Source organism: Uloborus diversus, chromosome 7 (assembly GCF_026930045.1).
Source record: "Uloborus diversus isolate 005 chromosome 7, Udiv.v.3.1, whole genome shotgun sequence".
Classification (NCBI taxonomy): Eukaryota; Metazoa; Arthropoda; class Arachnida; order Araneae; family Uloboridae; genus Uloborus; species Uloborus diversus.
The window spans coordinates 155,723,592-155,738,418 of NC_072737.1; the positions used below are offsets into that span (position 1 = coordinate 155,723,592).

Consider the following 14,827-nt stretch of genomic DNA (forward strand, 5'->3'; position numbering starts at 1 on the left):
ATTTAATAGTAGAAAATCTGTGTTTATTACTTTGTATTTAAGATAAAAAATTTCACTGAACTATTTATTAAAGGCTTTTATTTTTTTTTAAATACGGCACGCATAGCAAATAAGTTGAATAATTTCTGAAATAATCGTGATACATAATTTACAAAAAACTTTTTTTTTTTTTTTCAAAATTAATGTAGATTCCACTTTTATTTCTTTTACAACTTTCAGGAAGAAAAAGTTGAAGCATAATTCTTGAGAAATTAATTTTTGACTAGAAAATTAAGTTTATTTTAACAAATAACAGATTTTATAACTTAAAAGCATCACATAAATGTTTTAAATTTTTAAAGATTTTTTTTTCATGTAACCCGTTAAACACTTTTAATAATTAAAGTAAATCTTCAAAGAAATGATTACAATAATTTATTGGTAAGTAATATTAATAAAAAAAACTATCATTTTTTATTGTGATATAGTAATATCCAAAATAAATATTGTTTCTTGATGCGTAAAGTGTCGGATAAGTATATCACACAATTATAAAGATTTTTTGTTGAGGAATCACATTTTTCATGTTGTGGCGTTTACTTCACCAATACTTTTTTTGTCACCCGCAACTGTTCTTCACTCTGCGAAACGTTAGAGGTAGGTCCAGAAGACGGTGAAGTTACATGAATCCTTTTGCACATATTTTTCTTTCTAAAATTTTCTGCAAATGGCACGAATCTGAAAGAAAAATACATAAATTATAGTGTACTGAATTTTGAAGTGATACATAAATTCATATTTAAAAAAAGGTTGCCAGAATAACAAAAATAATAAGAATAAACGCAATATAATTGAAGTAATAATTATAATAGTAATAGCGAAAAACAATAAGTCAAAAAAAGTAATAGCAAGGTGAAAGATTTCGGAACACCCTCACAATTTTTTTCCTAATACAAAAATCATAATTTTACTCTCTTTTTCATATTCGTTAAAACCAATTCTTAGATGCACTTTAGTTACTTCAATTTTTGATTCCTGAAAGTTAATAATGTTATTTCAAAGAGAGCTGCACCTTGGTTACTTTAATTCACTTCCTGATGGCTATTTCTTCTCAGAAAGTACTGTATTTCAGTTACTTCCGTTTCCGTTCAGCTTCTGCCCGCAAATGATTTTTTTCAGCGATAGATGCATCTTAATTACTTCAATCCGATTTCTAGAGACTAATAACATAATTCCTTAGAGCGCTGCATCTTAGTTACTTGAATTAAATTTCTGTTAGCTAATGTTATCCAGAAAGAGTTGCATTTCAGTTGTTTCCGTTCAGTTTCTGAAGGCTATTGATTTGTTTCAGAGTAAGAAATGTTTTAGTTACTTTAGTTCAATTTCTAAAAATTACCAGATATGTATGCCTGCCCCCCCCCCCCCCCTCCGTTCCCCCATCGAAAATATAAAACAACGCGATCAGAGTTAGCAAATTTAAGATTTCGAAGGATGTTCCGAGACAGTACAAGTTTTGAGTATATAATGGCTGACTTCAACAACTCTCAGCTGTAGAGAAATTTTGAGCGAATAATAAGATGAGTTTGAACAAATCTCAACTGTACAGCAATTTTGAGTACATAATGAGCTAAATTTGAACAATTCTGAACTGTAGAGCAATTCTGAGATCATGATGGACTTTGAACGATTCTCATCTGCTGAGCAAAGAACGAGATCTTTTCGTCCAGGTTCAGAAATATCATCCGCGTTGCATCCTCCCCAAAAATATCAGCGCTAGGAGACAAGGGAGGGTTGTCAGGAGGGAAGAGTGCTCGGTCATATCATGTGACCTCTCATTTCTCATTTCCACACCGAACCTGTCAACACAGGTGGCTCTCACGAGGGGCTTCAGTTACACGTTTTAGCAATAACTGTTGAATGGTAGTTATTAATTGCATGCTTATGATCAGGAAGTGTAAATTCATTTTACAATTTATATTTCAGTTTTTATTCTTACTATGGGGCAATCCACAGAAAAACCAGAGTTTGTATAACTTTTTGACAGCTCTATAGTGAATTTCAAAACGTGTGATAAACACTAATTTTCTGAATACGTAACTCTCCAAAAAAGTATTAATTTGCGCATGCTAAACTTTTAATTTTTTCAACTTTTTGCAAGTGGTACAATTTGACTCTTTTGGAAAGACAACATATGTATTTTTATGAAACTGCAGACGTTCATAAAATATCTTCATTTATTTTAGAAATTTCGATGGTTTAAATTTGGAAACTTTACTAAAAAGTATTATAATGCATTTTCTTTTCGCAGTTTTCTTTTATTTTGATTCATAAATCAATTGATTAGTTAACAATTTATTAAATTCATCATCTAAAATATAAAAAAAAGTTTTAAAAATACTCATCTTATATTTTTTCTCGTACGTTTCTATTGAGTTTGTAGAATAAAACATCCAAAGTTAAGAAAATTATTTTCAAAAAATCAAGCACGTAAAATATTAGAAATAATGCCCTTAGCATCATTTTATCTTCAGTCCATCGTTACCAATCACATGTTTATAACTTTTGCGCTGGTTGGTGATAACATTTTTGGGTATTCCCCTTACGAGGCATAAAATATAGCTACCTTCGTTAAAATTTTACATATTTTGAAGAAAGGTTCCCTTAATATAAGCATAAAATGAGCAAAAATTTGCAACAATGTTAAACGTACATTATTGCAAATTATTGCAACAATGCACGTTTATATATGCACATAAGTTACAATGCACATAATATTGCGTAACATTATGAGTAATGATTTCCTTAAATTCACTTTGATATGCAATACATAAAATTAAAAAACATATAAATTTCTGCCCGTTAAGATCTTATTTTATCAACAATTTTATGATGGCTGCTACTTACTAAAACTAAAAGCTTCCAGATGCACCTAATCGTCATGAAAGCCTGATCGATGGTAATGGCGCAAAATGCTGGGGACAAATTTTAGCCATTCAAGAAACATATTAATATATGCAATCAAGTAAATAAGAAATTTGATTTCAAATTAGGATTCTTGAAGCATTGTAAAAATGTATTTTAATGGTTCATTTTAATCTATTTGATGTCTTCGCAAATCCAGACCAACCCTTCTGACAAGTTACATATAATGGTGGTGACATTTTAGTACAAATATTAAGCCTCCACGTAAATAAATATTATTCCTTTTTTGTTCTTTGAAAAGTGAAAAATAAATAATAGTAATAATAATAAAGAAACGAAAAACGCTTTTCTAAGGTTGTGAAGAATTTGGGACAAGAAATTGCATCTTTCTAGAAAATGTTTCGTAAAAGAGATCACATATATGAGGCAGTGAGAAGCAAAGGAATGTAAGTGGCAAAATTAAAAATTTGGAGATAACCAGTACAAATAGTAGGGGGAACCTCTCCTCTGTCTTGGGGCAAGAGATAGTACCAGTAGCCCTGGTAGGTGCTGCTGTATAGCATGATTTAGAAAAAAAAAATCGATGAAAGCCTACCTAGGACGTTATCTTTATACGCGTTTTACACAAAACTTGAAATTGTCCAGTTAGACTCCTTTGCTTCTAACTGCCTCATATGTGATTTTTTATCTAAGTTTTGAGGAAAACAGTTTTGCTCCTACTTTTGAAATAAAATATAAAACTGTCATGTGCAGGAAAAATGTTTGATTTTCTGTAGAATGGCCAACTACTTGTTTTTTTTTTTTTTTTTTGAACTTCACGTTAAAAAATAATTGGTAGGACAGAAAAGCATAAATTCAAACAATTGACAGCAATAGATTCGAGATATTTTGATATAATTGAGAAATTTAATCCAGCTGTTTAAAATCATGCCCTGTACTTAATAGCTAAACTACATTTAAAAAACAGCAATGTTAAAATATATATTGCAAAAAGAAAAAAGAAACTGCTTAACAAATCACACACGTAAAGTAGTACTTTCACAACTCAAGGAAATTTTTGACTTTTAGCCCCTAATATTTTGTATAGGGTAGTAAAATGTAAGGAAAAGTTCTGTTCAATCTGTTCCAATGATGACGATACAATCACCCTTTAAATTGAAGTAAAAGCAGAATTTAGTGAGACATTTACCTCGTAGAGCGAACTGCTTCTATTTACTTTTTTTCTTATCTTCTTTTGGTCCCTCTTCGAATGGAATTAATAAATAAATTAAATAAATTGAGGTAAATACATAAACTAAGTATTGGCGTTTTTGAAATAAAGCAAAATAAGTTCAAGAAATGTTAATTTCTTAAATCAGCTGTTCACAGTTTTCGATGATCCGAATTGAATCAAACCTTTCTAACTAGTCTATTCGCTCTTACCATTAACTTTTCACATTATTTGATAACCAAAAGGAGGTTTTCAAGGATGAATAATTTTCTACATCTACCAAAATCCATACTATCTTGTAGTTGCAGTTCAATATGAGTTTTATACGAAAAAAATTATAGGAAAAGTTACATTTCATTTTGAGGTTCTTACAGTTCCATAATTTAAAAAATCTAGATTAAGTTAGTCAAAAAACAGTTCCTCCGCATTACTCATATCTTAATTTTTTAAATTTCACTCCACACTTTTTTTTTGGTCGGAATGAACTAGGGGGAGGTAGGGGAGAGTTCCACCTGCTACCTTCGAAGTGCATGCACTTTCGTTTCAATATTTAGTTCAGTGAAATTTCGTTTTAACATTTAACTCAGTGAAATTTAGTTTTAACTTTTAGACCAGTTCTCTTTTTGAATTTGTATTTGAACTCATGCGATCTTTGAACAAACGTGGCGCATGATAAGGAACTATCGGGGAACCGAAGTAGGGAAATGTGCAGCAAAGTGAAATGTTAAAATATTTGCACAATTTATAGAGCAACCTGTTTAGCAATATCATAACTGTGTTCTTAAACATATAGTTGATTCCATCCAAAAAATAAATTGTTCCAAATACCTAGGTTTATAACTAATAGTACGCTGCCAGGTTAGGTTCTTCACAACTATACTCATTTTCAAAATTTGAGACCCAAGTTGTAATATTCTGTTATTTATCAAAAATCAATTTTGTTATTATAAAATTTCAGCTTTTGCAATTTTCATTTTAAACATTAATTGAGCTCTACTGGTTTCCAGTACACTGCTTGTTTAGATAATATTAGAGATGTTTTGATTTTAAATCTTTACTAATAATAAAGCTGAAAGTCTGTCCGGAGGATGTCTGTGACGCGCATAGCGCCTAGACCGTTCTGCCAATTTTCATGAAATTAGGCACAAAGTTGGTTTGTAGCGTGGGGGTTTACATCTCGAAGCGATTTTTCGAAAATTCGATGTGGTTCTTTTTCTATTCCAATTTTAAGAACAAAAATATGATAAGATGGACGAGTAAATTACGAAATTATCATAACGTGGAACCGTAACATGGGCACGAGCCAATTGGCGAGATACGAAATTATCATAAAGTGTAACCGTAACATGGGTACAAGCCAATTGACGAGAAAATTCACCACACATTATTTGTAAATACAGGCGAACCAAAACACCTTTTAATTTTTCTATTACGGGCAAAGCCTTGCGGGAACCACTAGTGTTTCATATAATTTGTCAAGTGCACGCGGGGCAAACTGAAATAGTTCATTTCGTTTACTTATTCATTAATTTAATAGTTCACTTACGTATTAATTTACTAACTCATTCAGTTGCATTCCATCATTTATTCATTCATTTATTTATTAATTCATTCACTTATCTTCTTACTCATTCACATTTTATTTATTCATTTATTTTTTCATTTGTGTATTGTTTCGTTATTCAATCATTCATTTACGAAAAATATTTTTAATAATCAAATTAAAAACATTTCATTGTAAAATATTTTCTTTTTCACTTTGCCCCATGTATTTTCAAAGTGAAAAATGTTCACTCTTTTTTGTGACATAACACATTTATTGCCAAAGTGAAAAATAATACTTCAATGCAGGTTTTATTGCAAATTACATTATCCTTTCTTTATGAATTATAGTTTTCAGAACAAATTTTCAATTTATTCAATTTTGAAAAGGAAAGTGATGTTAACAATTTCACTTTACCCCACATTTTTCTATATACTGCTGTAATAAAAGACAATATTTTGATTTTTAAATACAAGTTTTTTTTTTATATCAGCGTAAGCTATAATTGAAACTTAACTATTTTTTAACAAACTAAAAGAGTTTGTTCCAGTCTTCACAACATTCTTAGATTATTCTCATTTAATCTTTCAGAGAAAGAAATAGTACATAAGTTTTGTAAGAAATAATGTTCTCGCAATAACTGCAACAAAAATCTGCCGATAAAGCACTGAGTTTGTACAATTCGTCGATAATAAAAACAATTTCATTTATATTTAAGAAATTGAAAAAGAAAGAAAGAAATTTAAAAAAAAAACATAGTAATAAGTTTTTTAGCAAAGAAGGTATAAAAAAAGAACATATTTTTAATAATTTTGAAAATCTCCGGAGCGGGTTTAAACCATAAAAATTATTAATTCAGACTTTTCTTTAAGCTCATATTATGATCACTGAAAAAACAATCACGTTAGTAAGATAAATCATGTATGAATATATAGGACAGCAGAAGTAATAAGCAGAAATATATAAGAGTGTAAAGCATTTTTTTTCTTTTTAGAGCCAAGGATTTTTTTATATTGACGTAAGCTATATTTGGAACTTACTGAATTTTTAACAAACTGAAACAGTTTGTTCTAGTTTTCATTACAGGTACAGATTACTAGCGTTTAGTCGTTCACTGAACTGAACATTACAGCAAAATTATTAAATCAGACTTCTCTTTGAGCTCATATTATGATCTATGAAAAAACTGAATCATGTTAGTAAAATATTGGATGAACTATTATAGGACAGCAGAAGTAATAAGTTGAAATATATTAGACTATAGAGCAGAAAAAAAAATTCTTTTTATATCCAAGGATATTTCTTTTCATCAACTTAAGCTATTACTGAAACTTCTTTAATTTGTAAAACATAGAAAGGGTTTGTTCCAGTTTTCGCAACAAAGAGTTAATTATCATTTGGCACGGACTCGAAATCTTTGCGGAAAACGGATTTTTCTTCTGTTATCCTCATTGTTATTTCAAAATGCAGACTCGGTGCCAGCTTCGTCGCACTTTGCATTGTTCTCTTAAAAGTGAAGTAGTTGAAAGTGAAATAGCTGTTGAGAACTAGGATTCCGCTTCTAAACTAAGCACTCAAACTGTCAAAAAGTGTTTTGAAAAAAAAAGGAGGGAAAGGGAAAGGTTGAAGGCTAAAGAATGGCACAATGAATTAGCAATTTTAGGGAGTTTAAGACTGAAAGTTTTAGATACAGGGTATTTATAAAATTTTGCTAACAAAATTCTCATGATCAATATATGATCAATATAATTCGATTTTATTCATGCATTGTTTTTTGTTACAGTAAGTAATTTTAATGAGTTTACACTACTTTAAGGGCATTAATGTGAGATAAATATCAAAGGTGACGTTTTTATTAAATGAAAAAAAAATGATGTGTCCATTACATTGCTCCACACCCGTTTAATATTTGATGTCTTTTTAATAAATAATTATAATAAAAAGATGCACTTACTCATATACCAGCATTCGAAGTAATACTTCTTAAATTCCCGTTTTTTACCCCTTACAAATCTGCAAAATATAAGAGTTTGATACTTTTAAAAGTAAAAAAAAAAAATTGATTTTTTTTGTCCGCGTCAGTTACTCAAAATCTGAATAAAAATAAAGTTTTGTAAGAAATGATGTTCTCCCGCAATAACTGCAAAAAAAAAAAAAAAAAAAAAAAAAAATCTGCCGATAAAGCACTGAGTTTGTACAATTCGTCAATAATAATAACAATTTCATTTATTTTTAAGAAATTGAAAAATAAAGAAATAATTTTAAAAAAAAGAAACATAATGATAAGTTTTTTAGCAAAAAAAAAAGTATAAAAAAGAACGTATATTTTAATAATTTTGAAAATTTCCGGAGCGGATTTAAACCATAAAAACCCACCCCTTAAATACGACTGTGACATATATATATTACATTAAAAATACAAAACATTCTAAGTTTAAACAGTAACATCTCCTCTTTCTCTGTCAGCTTCCATTTCAAATTTAGAATGTTAGTTTTTAGCCTACTTTCTCAGTAAAAGTCAGAAAAAGAAGAAAAAAGCATGAAAGAAGGCTTAATGCATCTTAAAAATATCGTGAAAAACAAAAAAAAGTCAAAAATAAATTAAATAGTTAAATAAATATTGAAAAATTAAAAATTGGAAAGAAGGGTATTGAGATGGGGAAAAATGTCTGTCGGTCTGTCTGTCTGTCTCCCCCTAATAACTTTTGAAGGAATAGTCCCACTCGAAAAAACTTTTTTTTGTTCGAAAGATCTCGGCGAGGACACCTCATTCCCATATTTCACTTTTTGATTTGAACTATTTTTTGTTCAATTTTGAACAGTTCAAAAAAAAACTTAACATTAGCGTTTACGGGGAAATTCAAGGCAATTCCGAACTGTGAGGCGAATTTGCTTCAAACAAACTTTGTAGGAAAACGCTTTCGATGAAAAACTTGTATATAAAATATCTTTTTGATTTGAACAACTTTCCGTTCAATTTTGAACAGTTCAAATCCCTTAACATTAGCGCCTACGGGGAAACTGAAAGTCAATGTAGATTCCGTACTTGAAGGCTGATTTACTTCAAACAAATTTTGCTGGAAATAGCTCTTGACGCCAAACTCCAGACTTCGACTCCGAGAATTTAGGGGCACTTGACTTCGACTCCTGTGCCCGACAATTAATCGGACTCCGACTCCCCGACTTCGACTCTGACTTCGTAGCTTTGGCAAAAATTTATACACGGAGGACGAATGACTGACTCCGATTCTTAGATATTCGACTCCGACTCCTTTACCCCAAAATGAGATTGACTCCGACTCCGCAGCTATGGTTTTGACTGTGGAATAATTATTATTGATCTGACTTGTTTTTATTTTTACGCTAAAGATTTAATTTAGGTATTCAGTTTTCGGCGAATAAACTCGGAAGTCATTTATGTTTCTACATAAAAATATGCGCAGACGATTTTTTTTTTTTTTTTTTTTTTTTTTGACAATGAAAATTATTTCTTTTAGTTGACATTTTATTGTTTTCATTTATTTTGGTACGTGCATTAATTCATTTAAAAAATTGTTTTTGGCAACAGGGGAAAAAGAAACGATTTTTTTTTTTTTGATATGATGTATTTACTTTAATGAGCTTATTAATTTTAATTATTATTTTTTCGTTTTGAAAGCTGTTAAAGATTTTTTAATGGAAAAAAGTGTATTAGCTGCTTTGTTTAAAAGTTGCTGCTTTTCTTTTTTTGAAAAAAATTGCGATTTTAGCTATTTTTGAGAATATTGATCAGGTACTAGAAAGTAGTATGGGTATACGGGAAAGTAGGCTCGTCTAGTTCTAGACAGAACTTCTTGTTTTCTTATGGAATTGTTCAGTATTCTGGTTTCCCTCTTCTAAAAAGTATAAAGGAGTATTTTCACACCTTGAAAAAAAAATCCAGTTATACAGTTACAAAACTTTGCTGTGAGAAAAAAAAACCGTTGGAAACATCTTTTTATAAGTTCGAAATGTTCATCATATGCATAATTCGAAACAAAAATTCTGGATAGTTTGAAATTGAGTTCGGGGTTAGTTTTTGGAGCACGTTGAAAGCATGTTGAAATACGCAGACGACAGTCTATTACGATTGATCTTTCTTATTGTTGCATTTATAAAACTATTTTTATTCACACACACACACAAACAGCAGCCCCCCCCCCCAATGGAGCGATTGGCGCCAAAATTGAATCAACGCCTGTTTACATGTGGATTCACATTTACTCCTAAGTAAGGGCTACTTGACGATACATTTTTGTTTGATTCCGTTCATTATTTCTTGAGATACAGCAGTCACAATGGGGTTGTTTCCTTCAGTCAAAAGTACTACTTTTTGTCAATAAAATTGATAGAATAACCAAAAAAAAATAATAATAATAACATGGACCTAGAAAATACTTTCATTTTCCCAACAGTTATTTTTTAATTAATTTTTTAAACTGTCCGATTTTTCAAACAAGGCGTGGTCTTTATGCCGTCACAAATGATGCACTTTGCCGGATCTTTCTATCGCGTTTCCACGTTATGATAATGAAGAAGTGAATTAAATATTGCGCTCTACGCTTGCTACCAACCATATCGTTGCCAATACACGAGAGTAAAGATGCGAATTAAAAACTTTGCTCTGTGAATGGCAACAGTGAATAGCATTTCATCATTTGTGATGTCATCGGCAGAAGCGTAAATAATGAAAGCGCGCCAATTAAAGTAATTGTTTTTCAAATATTAAACTTAAACAAAATATTTATAAAAAAAAATGGTTAGATCCTATGTTTTTAAGCATGCTTTTTCAGAAAATAATACTTTTAAAATTTTGGAAACGACCCTATTGACGACAAAAAACGTTCGATAGCTCAACCCGCGTTTGAGCTATTGACACCAAAATTGAATCAGCACCTGTACCTGTTATTCTCAAAATCAACTTTCAACTTAGGTTAGTATTGAATCTACGCGAAATGGTATATCGTTTTTTATTAGAATTTTTTTGCCTATTTTTGAAACTAAAATTTAGGAATGTATTCAGAATTTGCAAACGTTTCTCATTTATTTGGAACATTTTTTTTTTTTGTTAATATATTTGTTTTTTAAGATAAAATGGTTGGAAATTCTCCCGTAGGGGGTTTAATATCGAAACTTTTAAAATATCTATCTACATAAATTTTACTTAAATCTTCGCCTAGGCGCTACTGTTAATTTTTTGAAGGTTCAAAATATGCTCCTATCAGAAAAAAAAAGTATGAAGAAGTATGTGTTCCTATCAAAAAATGAAGAAATGAAGTTCGAACAAAAACAGTTTGATCTACTCAGACTATTCCCTCGTAAGGAATGAGGGGGGGGGGGAGAGAAAGACATTCTCCCCGTATCAGACCCAACGTACTATTTTTTTTTTCAATATTTACTTATATATTTTATTTACTTTTGCCCCTTTTGTTGGCATCTTGGCGAGAATTTTTACGGGAAGGTAAGCTAAAAAATGAATAATAAAGTTGATCGCTCATATAGGTAATGAATTGATTTTGGTGCTAAGCAAGCATCGACTACTGGATTTCGGGATTTTGACAACTTTCACATTCAAAAGGTTTTCAAGGTTTTCCTTGATTCTCCACATAAGTTTAAAGCGTTCTAAGACGCTCCTTTCCCCGTATACCCGTAATCTGTCAAAATTTCGACTTGTGCATTATTTTTCTCGTAGAAAGCCAACTTTTATAAAGCGCTTTTTCTACCGTTTTACCTATCGATGTTAATATTCCTAACCCTTTGAACCCCTTTGTGGCCCAGCGGAAATCTGGCAGAGACCTTATCCGCCAGACGCGCAGTTCGCGTTTTATTTTTAGTCGCATTCGTGCATGCGAAGGGGGTAGATTTATGAGTCGAAATGAACGGCCCCATAAATTCTTTCGCCCGTTTGTTGATGAAGTTTTCGCGGGAAGAGGAAGATCACCGCTGGGAGGATGGGAATTCAACAGAAAACGAAGAAACGAAGCCAGGATTGAAGTCTCCACATTTGTTTGAAAATCAGGTCGAGGCTTGACGAAATAGCGGTTACGTGACCGTAATCGACTGTAAATTATTAATCATGCTTTTGTGAAATCATAATCATAATCGAGCTAATCATATCGCAATCTCCTGTCTATTTTCACATTTCTATCTTTAAAAAAAATTTAGTAATTCCTCATGATTGAGTTACAAATATCGTAAAATTGTTTCTATTTTCACTTCTTTGTCTTCAACAGAAACTGAGCAATTTATCATAACCTAGCACCAAATATCGGAATCTCGTGTCTATGCATCCAATCTGTTTTCAACAGAAAGCGGACAAATGAAGCCAGGATTAAAGTTTTCATTTATTTGAAAACAAAGTGGAGGCTTGGGGTAATCACGGTTACGTAATTGTAATCGTCTACAATCGATTTTGTTTCCGTGCAATCATAATCATAATCGAGTAACAAATATCGATATCTATATATATAGTTTCTATTTTCACGATTCTATCTTCAACAGAAATTTAGCAGTTCATCTTTATTTAGCAAAAATTATCGTAATTTCATTTCTAACTTCAACAGAAAGCGAAGAAATGAAATGATTGAATGGATTGATGTTTCCATATGTGTTTTTAAAAAAATAGGTTAAACTTGGAGTAATTGCGGTTACGTAATCATAATCGATTAGACTCTTGCACAATAGTAATAAAGCAAAAAGTATTGTAATCTCCTGTCTATTTTCACGTTTCTATCTTCAACAGAAATTTTATTTAGCAATTAATCATAATCTAGCAACAAATATAGTAAGTTTCGTTTCCATTTTGAACAGAAAGTGGAATCTTTACATTTGTTTGAAATTCAGGTCGCGGCTTGGTTAATTGCGATTATGAAATCCTAATCAACTGGAAGTTATTATGGTGTCTAATATTTTGGTCAGATGGGAAAAAGTGCGGGTCCATGGTGTAAAGTGGGGCTATATTGAAAAACAAATATTTTCTCATTTTTAATTAAGATATTTAGTTAATTATTTTTGGAGATATATAGAGATTAAAGAAAGTATTTTTGTTTTAGTTTTAAAGATTGGTGACAAGCGGAATGATAGAAAAATATTTGTTTATGTTCGCTCCATATGGAACGTAATTTTATGCCGTTGATAAACTTATTTCTAAAATCATCATTAACAGACGCGCAAGCTCTAATTATTAATACAGACTGAAAGTGCATTATTTTTGGGAATAGACCACTATAGAATGGTAAGAATGGATTTGAAGATTCTACTTATTATATGAGGTGTTTTCCGTAATGGGGTAAATTAGGTCTACGATGTTGTGTGTCTAACGATTAGGCTTCGCTAAGTGTTACATTTCGCCGATTTTTTTCGCCTCTGAGTTGACATTTCTGAAAGATTACCGCTCCATATTTTGTAATAAACTGGCAAAACAAAACTTTTACTCATTTTTTTATAACTTTCGGAAGTACTTTTATCTTCAAAAAATGACGTAAAAAAGTTTAAAGAACTGTTGACACTATTTGTTTAAATAGTAAGTAAAAATACAAGTATATTTTTTCTCATTTGTACCGTTAAATGTAACCAAGGTACATTGATTTCCTGTATTCTTAGTTCATAAACAATATTTACACATTTTTGTTTTAATATACCCTTATTTCTGAACTAGTCACACTTTACCCCACCTTGATGGAAAGTGGGGCTATCAAAACATGATCTTTAAAATGTGACACTGAGAGAAAACAATCAAACAAAATTAAATGGTTCTGCTTCATGCCTAACCTGCATGAATCCAATGTACATAAAATGCATCAAAAGTTTCATTAAAATAAACTTAATAGTGTGATTTTAGGGTCTTTTATAAAATAAAAAAGGCTACATTTTAGACCCTCTTTCCCTCACCTGACCCTATCGACTGCAGCATCAAATGCTTAAAATTAATTTATATTTTATTTCAGCTGTAATTACTTTAGTGGCAACACTTGGTCTTGTTAATAGTTTCTTGCTGCTAAAAATTATTAGTTAATTGTGTTTCTAAGAAATATTAGCATACGAAAATATAATAATTGAAAAAAAGAAAAAGATTATTAGAGGAAGTAGAAAATGAATTATGTACTGAAAATGTGTTTCTTTCCCATTCCTTGTCAAAATGCTCGAGTTTGCAGCTATAATGTTTTCGTGAACCGAAAACATGATATAACAACAAATATCGTATAACCTCGTTTCTTTATTCAAGACATAACTGAAATGAAGTATAATTAATAGGATTTTACTGCACAACGTATTGACAGTATGGATGGCAGTACTTTTTACCACAAAATTTTAGGGTTTTTTTGGGGGGAGGGGATAAACAACAGCATTTAACTAAGGAGAAACCTCGGTATTTTTATATTTCATAACACCCAAATTTCTTTTCCGTATTGCGGTAAGAAAAGGACTTGTTGTATGTAGGGGGGGGGGGGTAAAAGAATAACAAATCGCTGTAAATAATGATTGAAATTTAATACATTATTGCTTTGAAATGTTTACAAAATTTGTGACAGCGGAGATTTTCTTTTTCATCTACAAATTTTGTTCAGTAATACAGTTGTATGGTTCATGTTATCTTGATGATTTAAAAGATTTCATTGATACTAAAACAGTTTTGTTTTATTTTTAAAACACTTATGGAAATGAACAACGAACCTAATAGTAAAACACTGCACAGAACGAACGAAAAAAATGTTGGATCACATATTTATTTGTTACAAAGCCATATTAAAGAGCAAGAAACAGATCTGATTAGTTCTAGATGAACGTCTTCTGATCGTATTACATTATGACACTTGTCAAACAATTTTGTATGAACGAAATGTTTCAAATATTACTGTAAGAAAGTTTTTTGTGTAAATATTTTGCATTTAAAATGCATTAAAATAGTTTTTAGTAAATACTGAGCCGATATAGTTATAAAACATCATTATTTATTAAGTATTTAAACGATGCTTATTTTTTAGAAAATATTCGTCCAGCAATTTTGGTGTGAATGAAAAAGCTACAATGGAACTTTTTAAATATTACACTAAGAAAAATCTTTGAGTGAATTTTATAATATTTAAAATGTATTAAAATTATTTTCAGTAAATACTGGAACGATATTATTAGAAAGTATAATTATTTAGTAAATA

The 14,827-nt window shown here is 30.5% G+C and overlaps 1 protein-coding gene across 1 annotated transcript in view; it reads right to left on the bottom strand.

Moving 5' to 3' along the window:
* Positions 1 to 442: 442 nt before the first annotated feature.
* The window catches only part of LOC129225609 (forkhead box C1-A-like), a 171,760-nt gene continuing 157,375 nt past the window's right edge, over positions 443 to 14,827 (bottom strand). The window contains exon 2 of the mRNA XM_054860073.1: positions 443 to 717. The gene's annotated coding sequence lies outside the window, so the exon portion shown is untranslated. The remainder of the gene's footprint in view (positions 718 to 14,827) is intronic.